Raw genomic sequence first — 14,237 nt, 5'->3', positions numbered from 1 at the left:
TATTCAGTTGCTCAGTTATGTCTGACTCTTTGCGGAGCCCATGGACTGTAGCCCACCAGGCTCTTTTGTCTGTGGGATTTCCTGAGCAAGAATACGGGAGTCAGTTGCCATTTCCTCCTCCAGGGGATCTTTCTGACTCAAGTATTGAACCCCCGTCTCCTGCATTGCAGCCAGATTCTTTACTGCTGTGCCACCAGGGGAAGTCCCTAGATCCCTGGTAAGGGAGGTAAGATCCCACAAGCTGTGAAGCAACTAAGCCACAGCTACTGAAGCTATGCCTTCTGGAGCCTGTGCCCCCACAACGAGAGACACCTGGGAGCTAGAGAAGTCTTAGTGCTCAAGGACAAAAGGCCAAGTGCATGCCCCTGGGGGTAAAAAAAAATATTGAACAGCCTCTCCTTTAGGCTTCATTGCTCTAAATGAGTTTGTCTTGGTGCCGATGACTTACTGCCCTTGTTTGTGTGCTTTCATGCCTTCCTTTTGACTGTAACCTTTTTGCTGCAAAGGGCATATTGCACACTCTATGCCCAGCAGACACCACAGCAGCACGATCAGAGCTGGCTCAATGATTATTTGTTGAGTTAATCAATTGAATAGACATCTATTTTGCTCTAAACACCTCTACAAGTCTTGACTCAGCTGAGGGTTGCGACTGAAATATCAACCACTCCTGGCTTAAAATTCAATGTTTCACAATTCTTTTTCATATCCTGTTGAAGTTTAATGTTCACTGGGGCTTGTGGACATTAAAATATGAGTAATACATCAGTAGCCCTTCTCCATGGAAATAAAAGACCATGATGAACATTTCTGTAAATCAATTTTCATCTTAAATCACTTCATTCTTTCCCATTACATAATGTCAATGAAAGTCAATACCATAAGTCTTTCAGAATTTCCTACTCATAAAGTAATTTGTAGTTTCCTACTCATTTATGCAAGTTATTGGTAGTTTTATATTCTATAGCAAAGCTGAAAGCATCCAATGCCTATCAACGCTAACTTATGCATAAGCTTATTTATTGAACATACCATTTTTCTTTCCTACCATTCCCCAGGCCCCTCTCCTAAATATAATGAGAAGTTCAACACAGGGAAAAATTGGCTCTGATGATTTATTCAAATATCACTGTATGAATGAAATTTTAGTGTTACCATTGGGTTACTCCATCAAAATATAATCAAATAGGTCAAAAGTCATCTAATTATCAACTTCATTTCAGAAATTTATTACCCAATGGTAACCATAAAAGTAAAGCTATAATATCCTATAAAAAGAGAACCAGTAAGATATTGAGAGGGTAACAGGCAGGAAGGCCAGGGGTCTCCAAACAGAGGAAATAGCCTGCAGTGTCAGACATTTTTATCTCTCTTAAGCGGCAGGAGGAAACAAACTAGCGATATTCCTTCTCTATACAAATGTAAAAGGAAGTTTCTCTTAAAATTCTGTGTTGCCATAATGACACCTGGTTTCACCTGAAGTTAACCAATGCCTTTTTCTTATGGAAATGTTTATCTTAAGCTAAGCTAATGTACTATGCATTTACCCCAAACTCTGTCTTCAAGTTGGTTCCGCCTTTTGGGCTCAGAACCTACTTGATAAACCAGTATGTTATCCTCCGATATTGTTCCTCTAATCTATGTAAATGAAACTGTTTGTATGGTGCTCTGCCTTCTTCAAGATTCAAGTTAATCATTTTATGGCCCAAGATAAACCATTTGGTGCCAAGATTATCCCCAAATACATCTTATGAGTGAGGGGCCTGGTGCCATTCTGAGTTTTGAGATATTCCTTTCTCTCATTAACAGGCTGCTTGTGACTATATAACATCCAGCTAAAGACTAGCAGCGGGGTACTCTTTCTGCCCCCTTCTGATGCCTATGTCAGAAGCTTTCTCTATCTCCTTTATACTTTAATAAAACTTTGTTACACAAAAGCTCTGAGCGATCAAGCCTGTCTCTGGCCCCGGATTGAATTCTTCTCCTCCAGGGGCCAAGAATCCCGGCGTTGTAATTCAACAACAACCTTTCAACATGTAGAGCTTATATATTGACTGACAGACCTGGTAAATATTGGGATTTCAGTCATAAAGTCCTATCCAACTCTTTGCGACCCCATGGACTGCAGCACCCCAGGCTCCCCTGTCCTTCACTACCACCTGGAGTTTGCACAAATTCATGTCCATTGAGTCAGTGGTGCTACAAACCATCTCATCCTCTGCAGCCCACTTCTCCTCCAGCATCAGGGTCTTTTCCGGTGCGTTGGCTCTTCACGTCAGGTGGCCAAAGTTTTGGCACTTCAGCCTCAGCATCAGTCCAGTAAATATTCAGGACTGATTTCCTTTAGGATTGAGCAGCTTGATCACCTTGCTGTCCAAGGGACTCTCAAGAGTCTTCTCTAGCACCACAATTCAAAACCATCAATTCTTTGGCACTCAGCCTTCTTTATGGTCCAACTCTCACATCTGTACATGACTACTGGAAAAACCACACTACAACAAATAAGCAACATGCCGCAACTCTGTCTGGATTAAATAGGAGGATTTATCAGAAAAATATCAAGAGTGCACAGTGTCAGTGCAGGTGACTGGAGACTCAGATAAGAAAATGGGCAGCTTCAAGAGACCCTCAGCAAGAAGTGTCTGGTCAGGGAGGCTCCGTCTCCAGTGAATGAACTCCAACTATTCTCATTTTCTTCCCTCTACTCAAGATCTGCTTCTAGGGCTGATGTGTCCAATTAGCTCAGGTTGGGTCACACCCATTCCTTACATCAGAACACTGTTAGAGTCTACCTCAGTCAGTTCAGGCTGCCATGACAACATGCCATGGACCAGGGAGGCTTAAATAACCGGCATTTATCTTCTCACAGTTCTGGAGGATGCAAGTCTGAGATTAAGGTGCCAGAAGGATGGGGTTCTGGTGTGGACCTCTTCCTGGCTGCAGGTAGCCACCTCCTTGACATGTCCTCTCTCAGCAGAGATAGAGAAAGCTCTCTCTTGTCTCTTCTGATCAGGCACCAACCCCAAATGAAGGTCCCCTTCTCAGCTCATCTTCAAATACCATCCCATGAGAGATTGGGGCTTCAAGTAGTGAGTTGGGGGGCGCACAGACACTCCTTATACAGACCCTCAGAGTATAACCCATGAGGAAGAGCTCCAAAAAGAGCATGGATCTCCCTGGATGGCCAGACAACAATTAAACTAGCAAGTGGATTGACTGCATGTCTGAGGTCATGATTTAATTATGGAAGACCATGGTACACTGATATATTTAATTAAACATGCATGCGTGCTGAGTTGCTTTAGTCATGTCCAAACCTTTGTGACCCCATGAACTATAGCCTGCCAAGCTGCTCTGTCCATGGGAACTTTCCAGGCAAGAATACTGGAGTGGGTTTCCATGCCCTCCTCCAGGGGATCTTCCCAAACCAGGGGTCAGACCTGTGTCTCTTACACTTCCTGCATTAACAGGCGGGTTCTTCACCACTAGTGTCATCTGGGAAGCCCCCAGAGCACAAGGAACTCTATCCAACACTCTGCAATGGCTTACGTGGGAATATAAACTTAAAAAGAAGGGGTATATGTGTACGTATAACCATTTTGTTGTACACCTGAAACTAAAGCAACATTGTAAATCAACTTACTCTAATAAAAGTGTTATAAAAATAAAAATTAATTGTTTCCAATCAGGGAGAATTTTGTCTTTCCTCTCCAGCAAATATTCATCTGTATTTAGAGATTTTTTTTTCACAGTGAACAGTTCAGTGGTATTTAATATGTTCACAATCAAAATCAACTATACTCCAATAAAAATTTCATAAAAATAAAAAGAAAGATAAAAAACATAGGACACACTTCCAGAAAAGAAAGTAAAAATGCAACTCAGATTTTAATGTTCCAGGGAGAAAGAAGGTTACCTTTCAGCGTGGTTGTCTAGAATGATCTATTTCCAGGAGCAACTGAGGAGCTGAGATTTCACTAGGTACATTCTTTATCTGGGCATCTAGATATTTATTTCAAGCAAACCCTTCCTCAGAAATCATATACCAAGATCAGGAAAGGCCATAGCTTCTGAAATTGTAGAAGGAATACTAAGATTTTATCACACATTCAGATTGTACTCTTCCATAGCCCAAAGTGACCTGAATCCTTCATGAAACAGAGGTAGATGTTTGGATAGAGCTCATATAGCTGACCTGGAGACCTTATAAAACAGCCACCAGAAAAATGTTACATTTAGCCACTAGCAGCTCTAGACAGTGAGTAAACAGATTTGTCTTCATTGCAGCCCAAGTCTACGTTGTTGTTATTGTTCAGTTGCTAAGCCATGTCTGACTCATTGCAAACCCATGGACTATAGCATGCCGGGCTTCCCTGTCCTTCACTATCTCCTGGAGCTTGCTCAAACTCATGTTCGTTGTGTCCATGATGCCATCCAACCATCTCATCCTCTGTTGACCCCTTCTTCTCCTGCCTTCAATCTTTCCCAGCATCAGGGTCTTTTCCAATGAGTCAGTTCTTCAAATCAGGTGGCTAAAGGATTGAAGCTTCAACTTCAGTCCTTCCAATGAATACTCAGGGTTGATTCCCTTCAGGATTGACTAATTGGATCTCCTTGTAGTCCAAGGAACTCTCAAGAGTCTTCTCCAGCACCACATTTTGAAAGCATCAATTCTTTGGCACTCTGTCTTCTTTGTGGTCCAAATCTCACAGCTGTAAATAGACCAAGTCCATGAGATCCTAACAAAAATTTTTTTAAAAAAGCAAAAGATTCCACTGAGACCCTCTAGTCAATGATTATTCCCCATTTGAACTGTAAAGATTGGTTTTTAAATCTCCAGGCGCACCCCACCTGCTTCCCTCCTGAACACCTGCAGCTCCCTTTGTTAGCAGGATTACTGGTGTGATTGCAGCTCCAGGCAAAGCTCCCTGTCTGACAGGCTGGGTGTTTTGGACACGACTTTGTTTCCTAGATGGTGTGAGGCATTAAAAGTGATCTCAGCAAAATATTAGATTTTTCAACCCTGCCTTTCCCAACCTCAAAAGAGCCCTTAGGACAAGGGGCTCATTAACACGCCCCATATCATGTTCCAAGACAAGAGCTGTTCCCGTAGCATATCTGTGTCCTCATCCCTGGCTCTTTCTTTCAGGCTTGCTGTTCCCTGTGTGTGCAGAACAGGATGGCATGGTACTGAGAGCTCACACATTCCCTTTCTCGACAAGAGGGGGCCTGAAGTCAGACCCCTAGCCAGGGGTCAGGCAGCCTGGGCTCCACAGACAGCAGGAGTCAAAGGAGAACTAGGAGGTGCTTTTTGGGGTAAAGCTGACAGTGCCAGTGTGGGGGTCTGGGCAGGGGGATGGCAGTGAGGTATAGCGACACCTGGAAGAGAAACAGGAGGGTGGACCAGGATGCAGAGCTTGGAGCCGGGCATTTCCTGAGTTGCGCAAGCACCACGGTGGGGATGTGATGGGTTTTGCTGCGTCCCCACAAATTCACCCCTAGGATCTCAGCATGGAACTTTATTTAGACATGAGGTCTTTGCACAGGTATTAATAATTAGTTAAAAATGAGGTCTTACCAGAGTAAGGTGCTGCTGCTAAGTCACTTCAGTTGTGTCAGACTCTCTGCAACCCCATAGATGGCAGCCCACCAGGCTCCGCTGTCCCTGGGATTCTCCAGGTAAGAACACTGGAGTGGGTTGCCATTTCCTTCTCCAATGCATGAAAGTGAAAAGGGAAAGTGAAGTCGCTCAGTCATGTCCGACCCTCAGCGACCCCATGGACTGAAACCTACCAGGCTCCTCCGTCCACGGGATTTTCTAGGCAAGAGTACTGGAGTGGGGTGCCATTGCCTTCTCCAGAGTAGGGTGGGTCCTAATCTGACTGGCCTTCTTTTGAAAAGAGGAGGTTAGAACACAGATGTACACATGGAGCTAACAGCTGAAGTCCTGCTGCCATATCCAGGAAACTCCCAGAAACTAGGAGAGAGGCATCAGACAGACGTCCCACACAGCCCTCCCGAGGACCAACCCTGCCCCAACCTTGACCTCTGACCTCTGTCCAAGGCTGGAAGACAATAAATTTCTGTTGCTCAAGCCACTTTGTGTTGTTTTGTTAGAGCAGCACTTGGAAACCAATATGGGTGACATGCCTTATTGAGGGGACTGTGTCCTGAAACTCCATCTTATATGATCAAAAGATAACTCTATTTACTATCCTTTTTGGAAAAACATCAGAAAATATTACTTATATGACACCCCAAAGGAAACCTGAGGTTTCAATGGACTCAACGGACATGAATTTGAGCAAAGTCCGGGAGATAGTGGAGGACAGAGAAGCCTGGCAGGCTGCAGTCCATGGGGTTGCAGAGTCCGAAAAGCTGTCACAACTAAACAACAACAACCACAAGGAAGCTTACTGCCATCGAGTGTATTAATATTTGCAAAGTCTTTCTAAGACATGAGTTTTCATCCCTTCATACACAGCTGTCGTTTAAAGAACACGGAACTATATCTGTGTGCCAATTTGAAAAGAAAAACATTTTGTGGTCAGAAACCAGTCTTGTTCTGCTTTCATCTTTGAAATCTGCTTTAAAGATCACATTGTAACTACTCTTCATTTTACAGTTTTCCCAATAGCTTTTGGGCCAACACCAATGAAACTTTGACCTGAATTGACCCAACTATCTCTGCAAGATAAGAGTCTGTTTTTGCACAGCTTTCTGTTGTTTAGTAGATTAATGGAGTGTGTCAGGATAGTATGCAAGACAAAGGGATCGCTGGGCTGAGAGCTTGGGGAAATTTAGATGAAATTTGCAATTTAAAGCAAATTTTGGGGGGGATTTTCTATGTGGCAGAAGAGCTCCCTCACTGTGACCTATTGAAAGTCAACCCTCAACACAAGGGCTTGTAAAAAAAAGAGAAAAAAATGCAAATGATTAAAAATATATATATAAAGTAAAAACTAGAATTAAGAATTAAAGCCAGTTTTTCTTCCCCCAAAACCTTTTGCCCCAACAGAGTACAGCCTTTTAAAAAAACATGCTGTTTGATATACATATGCCCCCGCCCTCACCTATAGCTGATTCACCTTGATGTATGGCAGAAACCATCACAATATTGTAAAGTAATTATCCTCCAATTAAAAGTTAAGTTAAATAAAAAATGATGTGCATTTCAGATCATGGAACCAAATGTATATCAAGCCAGAAATACCCATCCTCTGGTTATTTTTTCCCATTGAGCAGTGAAATGGGGCTTCCCTGGTGGCTCAGATGTTAAAGAATCTGCCTGCAATGCAGGAGACCCCAGTTCAATCCCTGGGTCAGGAAGGTTCCCCAGAGAAGGGAATGACTCATTCCAGTATTCTTGCCTGGAGAATTCCATGGACAGAGGAGCTTGGTGGGCTACAGTCCATGGGGTTGCAAAGAGTCAGACAGGACTGAGTGACTAACACTTCCACTTTTCAGCAATGAAATACATACATTTACATGACAAAACGTCATTTTCTCGGAAGTGTTAATTATATGATGATCCACAAGGTGGACAGATACAGAGCTATATGGTAACTGTTACACACAAAAGCCCGGTCCTCAGATGGTGGCGGTCACAGGCGTATTGCCGCTGCTCCTGTCTGAGCTGTTAGGCCTGAGATGCTTCCTCCTCGTCCTTCAGCCAGAGCTCATGTTATTCTCCTTGGTATCCAATGAGCTTTATTTGTCCTTGATTTATTTATAATCTTTCTCATGACAATTCAGAGGAGACTCACCCCCACAGCAACAGCCTAATTACATCCATGTGTCCACAGAGGGTACCAGATTTGTCCTGCCATTAATATGCGAGAGGAGCAATGAGAAACTGGATGCAATCTTCAAAGACTGAAGCTGGTTGAAAAAAAAAGTGGGACAACAAAGACATGTGCAGACTGAGACGGGGTGTGACTGGTCAGAGGGTTTTAGTTCTCCTTCCTCTCAAGTTTGCAAAAGGTTGCATGAGCAGGCATGCGTGCTAAGTCACTTCAGCTGTGTCCGACTCTTTGGGACCCTGCAGACTGTTCAGTCCATGGGCATCTCCAGGCAAGAATACTGGAGTGAGTTGCCATGCCCTCATCCAGGGGATCTTCCCAACCCAGGGATCAAACCCCGGTCTCTTACGTCTACCTGCATTGGCAGGCGGGCTCTTTATCATTAGCGCAACCTAGAAGCCCAATAGCCACTAAATCCAGAGACACAGGAAATATTAGGTTGTCCTCTAGGTATTCCACAGGATTGAAACCTGGACTCACCCGTTTCTCCCTGAAAAACAAGTATCTCTCCAAGGTCTCTATTTTCATTTCTAAACGTATCATATCCCAGGTTATCCAGGCTCAAAATCTCCAACTCATTCATTAATTTCACAAACCTCTAGGTACTGAGTTATGTATGCAGCTGGGTACTCATGGCTCCGGAGGGAAATCAGAAACCAGCCCAATGGCCCGGGTCACAAGCCAGAGCAGCAGAAGTGTCTGTGGGTCCATGGACAGGAGATGCCCCAACCAGCCCCAGAGCAGGGCTTGGCCAGACATTTGTCCAACCACTTACCAAAGAGAAATTGCACTGGGCTCCTTCAGAATGATTAGGGAGAATTATGTACTGTTTGTTCCTCATGAGAAGAAAAGTCCATTAGTGCCCTTCTTATCACCTCTCCTTACAGATTAAAAAAAGGAGTTTCATTAGAACAAATTCAGTAAAATGCAATAAACTCTGATGATTTGTCTCCCACTGAAATCGAAGTGCCATGAGAGCAGAATTATTTTCTGTTTTGTTCGAGCTTGGTGTTTACTAGGTGCTCAATAAGCATTTGCTGAATGAATGAATGAGAGAATGTGTAAATAAGTGAATACACTTCTTCCCTGTCCTCCCACAGCCAGTACGAGCCAGCAGTCATGGGGGAGTGAATGTGATGCAAACCAAGCCTTACTGGGCTGTGCCAAAGTGTAGAGAGTCCGGCAGGAAGGAAGGGCTGGCCTGGACAGCATGCACCAGCCCAGTTGATTGCCTGCCGAAGCCAAGTCCTCCAACCCTGCAACTGTGGCTGATAAGCTGCTGGTTTTGCCACACATCTGGCTCTATGTATTCTTTTGTTTCAGAAGTCATGTGAGCAGGAGAAGGGTGTTACTTAGTGACGCCCCTGAAGTCCCCACATTTGGTATTTGGAGCTATACAGAGCATTCGGCCTAGACATCTGCCACTGAAGCTGGGAATCGCAGGATGCTTCTTTAAGAACTGGTGAGATGAGGAAGGTTGATGATGGAGTCAGGTTAAGCAGCTGCTGGGAACGGCAGCAAACTAGCACTCCGCTCAGCTCCACAATCCTGCTCAGCCTGGACTCACAGCCAGCAGCGTGTGCTCATGGGGACAGGGCCACTCTGAGTAACAGGGGGCCTTAGCGCGGTTCCCCTCCCGGCTGGCAACACAGCTTCCCTGTGTAGATGGCTGTTGCTTGACCTTAAACTAGCAGAGTGCAGCTTGCCCAGGCTTTCAATGCTTTCTCAGTGTGGGTGGTGGAAAAACAGTTGATGTTTTCTGGATTTGTTAGGCCAGGTTTGTAGTCACATAGTTTATGATCAACAGGTTCTGTAGGTTTTGGGAGGGGTTGCTGTTGGGATTCAATTTTAAGTTGATAGTATCAGGCCAAGGGGGCAGCAGCTTGCCGCATTAGAAGTACTTAGGAAGTGAGGAGTGAATCCCTTCTTACCTTGTCCTGACACTCTAAAGTGTCATACTATCATCTCCCTCCCATCACTATCGTTGCCACCTTCATCACTACCCTACCCACTGCCTCCACCGCCGCCATCCCCACTGACCCGGATGCCACCACCATCACCACCACCACCTCTGCCACAGATGCCACCTTCATCACCACTCTATCACCTCCATCACTGCCATTACCACTTCCATCACCATCACCTCCACCACCACACCATCACCTCCACCACCACCATCAGCTCCACCACCACTATCACCTCCACCACCAACACCACCTCCACCACCATCACCTCCACCACCACACCATCACCTCCACCACCACCATCAGCTCCACCACCATTACCTCCACCACCGCCACCATCACCTTCTCCATCACCATCACATCCACCACCACCATCACCTCCTCCATCACCACCAACTCCATCACCACCACCTCCACCACCATCACTTCAACCACCATCATCACATATACCACCACCACCACCACCTGCTAGGGTCCAGCCCCGGTGGATCCAGGGAATTCGAAGGGTGGACAGAGTCAGCGAGGAATTATTTGTTTATTAATATAAGATTAGATTAGGAAGAAATAGTGTAGTAGAAAGATTAAGTGGAGAGAAGAGGCTGATTAACTTGGGTTACGTGGAAAACCAATAAAGTTCCAGACAAGGAGCTTGCACCATCTACGTTAGGCCACCGGCGCCCGTTTGAATATCGGAGAGTGCCCCGCCTTGGGCTCTCTCTCTTACGGATCTTAGAAGCTGGGACAAGTAAGTAGACATAGTGAGCCTCCACGCCCCAGATGGGAATTCAGCCTGAAATTAGAGTAAAGAGGAGACACGGGGGAAACCAGTCCAGCGACTGGCTCTCCTTCTATTGTCCTTCAAGGCCTTTTATACTTTTGATTATACACAGAGATCAATGGGTAATACAAAATTATGTAGCCTTAGCAGCCCAGACTCTTTCTGTATATCTTTTTGTATACAAAAGGTCTCAGGTGATTTACATTATCTTCTGGCCAAGAGGCTTGTTAACACTTTTTGGCTCTCTTCCTTAATGAATGTTAATTTCATTTCCCCTGAAGTGTTTTTCTTTAATCTGCATCTCCTTAAAGTGCTAAAGTTACATCTCTATAGAACAAAGGCGCAGTGGGTTATAACAAAGGTACTTAACTCAGAAATCTAATGTTGCTAATATCAGGTCTACTACTTGTTTTTCTATATACCAACTATATCTAAAAATAAAGGATATGAAAATTTGGCAGCAAGTATTGGCTCAACAAATGAAACCTTTAATCAGTCCTATTCTAATGATTTTGACTCTTTGGAAGCCCCTACATTCCTAGGATGTTTTAAGCTTCCTGTGCCTTCTGCAGTCAGGAGGCCTCAAACAATCACATGCGCAGCAGTAGGAGTCCTGCAGGCAGGCTAGAAAGCCATCAGAGGGGTTTTGGATTGAAACACTCTTTCAAATGCAGAAGACTAAAGCCCTGAATTGCCTTTTTTCCAGAAAATGTCAGAAGAGTGGAAAAGCAGGCAGATTCTTATTTTTGGGGGGTGGATGCTCAGGAAATACCAGGGGGAAAACCTGAGGTCTGATTAGCCTTGCCATCAGAGCTCTGCCGCACGACCTTGTCACGGGTGGAATTCCTCACACTGGCTCCTGGCAACCACCACCATCACCACCACCACCTCTGCCACAGATGCCACCTTCATCACCACTCTTTCACCTCCATCACTGCCATTATCACTTCCATCACCATCACCTCCACCACCACACCATTACCTCCACCACCACCATCAGCTCCACCACCACACCATCACCTCCACCACCACCATCACCACCACCTCCTCCATCACCACCACCTCCACCACCATCATCACATCCACCACCATCACCTCCTCCATCACCATCACCTCCTCCATCACCATCACCTCCACCACCATCACCTCAACTACCATCATCACATCCACCACCACCATCACCTCCACCACAAACACCTCCACCACCATCACCTCCACCACCATCACCTCCACCACCATCATCACATCCACCACCACCATCACCTTCACCACCAACACCTCCACCACCATCACCTCCACCGCCATCACCTCCACCACCATCACCTCCACCACCCATCACCTCCACCACCATCATCACATCCACCACCACCGTCACCTCCATCACCAACACCACCTCCACCACCATCACCTCCTCCATCACCATCACATCCACCACCACCATCACCTCCTCCATCACCACCACCTCCTCCATCACCACCACCTCCATCACCACCACCTCCACCACCATCACCTCCACCACCACCATCACCTCCACCACCATCACCTCCTCCATCACCATCACATCCATCACCACCACCTCCACCACCATCACCTCCACCACCACCATCACCTCCACCACTACCATCATCTCCACCACCACACCATCACCTCCACCACCGCCATCAGCTCCATCACCAACACCACCTCCACCACCATCACCTCCTCCATCACCAAACAACTCCACCACCACCACCTCCACCACCATCACCTCCACCACCACCATCACCTCCACCACCATCACCTCCTCCATCACCACCACCTCCACCACCATCACCTCAACCACCATCATCACATATACCACCACCATCACCACCACCACCATCACCACCACCACCTCTGCCACAGACGCCACCTTCATCACCACTCTATCACATCCATCACTGCCATTACCACTTCCAACACCATCACCTCCAACACCATACCATCACCTCCACCACCATCAGCTCCACCACCACCATCACCTCCACCACCACCATCACCTCCACGACCATCACCTCCTCCATCACCATCACATCCACCACCACCATCACCTCCTCCATCACCACCACCTCCTCCATCACCATCACCTCCACCACCACCGTCACCAGCATCATTTCATCTCCACTACAATAGCTCCAGTCCTGGCACAATCGCCACATAACCCCCCCCCCCACCACCACCACCACCACCACCACTGTGTGATCTCAGTTTGTCTCTGCAATTTTCACTTGCACAAACTTTAATCCTGAATTTAGAGTTCAGAGATCCAGACTTGTTTTATTTACAGAAACATGGTAGATTTTATCTGTGAATAAATGAAGATGAATAAGGGGATGTATTATTTTTACTAATAAAATATAGATGAGGTCTTATAATTTAAATGATTTTCCCTCAAAATATTATGAAAAACTTTCATTAAAAGTGGAAAAATATGTCATTTTTTTTTCAGGAGCAGAAAAGAACAAAGCAAACTTAATTCAGTGTTTGTATACCCAAGGGTTGGGTTTCCCAGGTGGCTCAGTGGTAAACAACCCACCTGCAATGCAGAAGACACAGGAAACTCAGATTTGATCCCTGTGATGGGAAGAGCCCCTGAAGGAGGGCATGGCTACCCAATCACAGTATTCTTGCTTGGAGAATCTCATGGACAGAGGAGACTTGTGGGCTACAGCCCGTCGTGTCACAAAGAGTCGGACATGACTGAAGTGACTGAACACGCACACACACATACCCAAATATCTATACTTGGAAGTAGAGATGAAAATCTTGTCTGAATTGCTATATAAGTGTCAGATTCATCAGAAGAATCAAGACGGAGATTGAACACTATGTAAGTGTGCTTCATTAAGCTGGAGGGAGAGGGAGTTATTTATTGACAGGAAAGTGGCCCTCTCAGAGGAGAGTCTGGGCTTGCAGAGGGGAGATGCCATCCCAGTGGCCAGGAAGGACATGCATGAGTGACCAAAAGGAGGAGCTGTGCATGGGTCCAGATAGAAAAGAACCACTGTAGATTCTGTATTTCAGGACACCGGCAGCCCACAGGTCCAGTATCTTGGTATTTCTGACGAGCTCCTGCTAAGGCTGATGCTGCTGGTCTGGTGGAGGGAGGTGCTGAAGAGCAAGACATTTGAGAAGGAAGAAAAAAAGTCAGACTGAAAAAAGCAGACTGAAATCCCAGCTGGGCTTTCCTGGAAGCAGCAGAGGCAGGAGGGGGTGGTGGCAGAGGGCTGCAGCCCTACTGTTGCAGATAAAAATGCTCTTGGGCCCCAGAGCCTCTGAAGGTGGAGAAAGGACAGCATCCTGAGGAGCACGAGAGGGGCCCCCTCCTCTTCACATGGGCCTGGGAGAGGGCTGTCAAGCTGCTGGATCACCCAGGGAGCTCTTAAAGGTGCCAATGCCTGACACCCACCTCGCCACTCATGTTAGTCAGGGCTGGCCAGAGAAGCAGAACCCACAAGACGCATGAGCAAAAAAGTGAGAGGAAGAGGGCGCAGGAGAGAGAGAGGTTGATTTTAAGGACTTGGCTCAGCAAGTCTGCCCAAAAAAAAAAAAAAAAATCTACAGGGTAGACCAGAAGGCTGAAGACCCAGAACAAGTTGCATTTCAAATCCAAGTGTGGTCTTCTGGCAGAATTCTGTCTTGCTCAAGGGAGGTCAGAAGCTTTGTATTAAGACC

The sequence above is a fragment of the Capra hircus genome, chromosome 1 (assembly GCF_001704415.2).
Source record: "Capra hircus breed San Clemente chromosome 1, ASM170441v1, whole genome shotgun sequence".
Classification (NCBI taxonomy): domain Eukaryota; kingdom Metazoa; phylum Chordata; class Mammalia; order Artiodactyla; family Bovidae; genus Capra; species Capra hircus.
The sequence above is the reverse complement of the archived record's forward strand: the minus strand, read 5'-3'. Positions refer to the sequence as shown.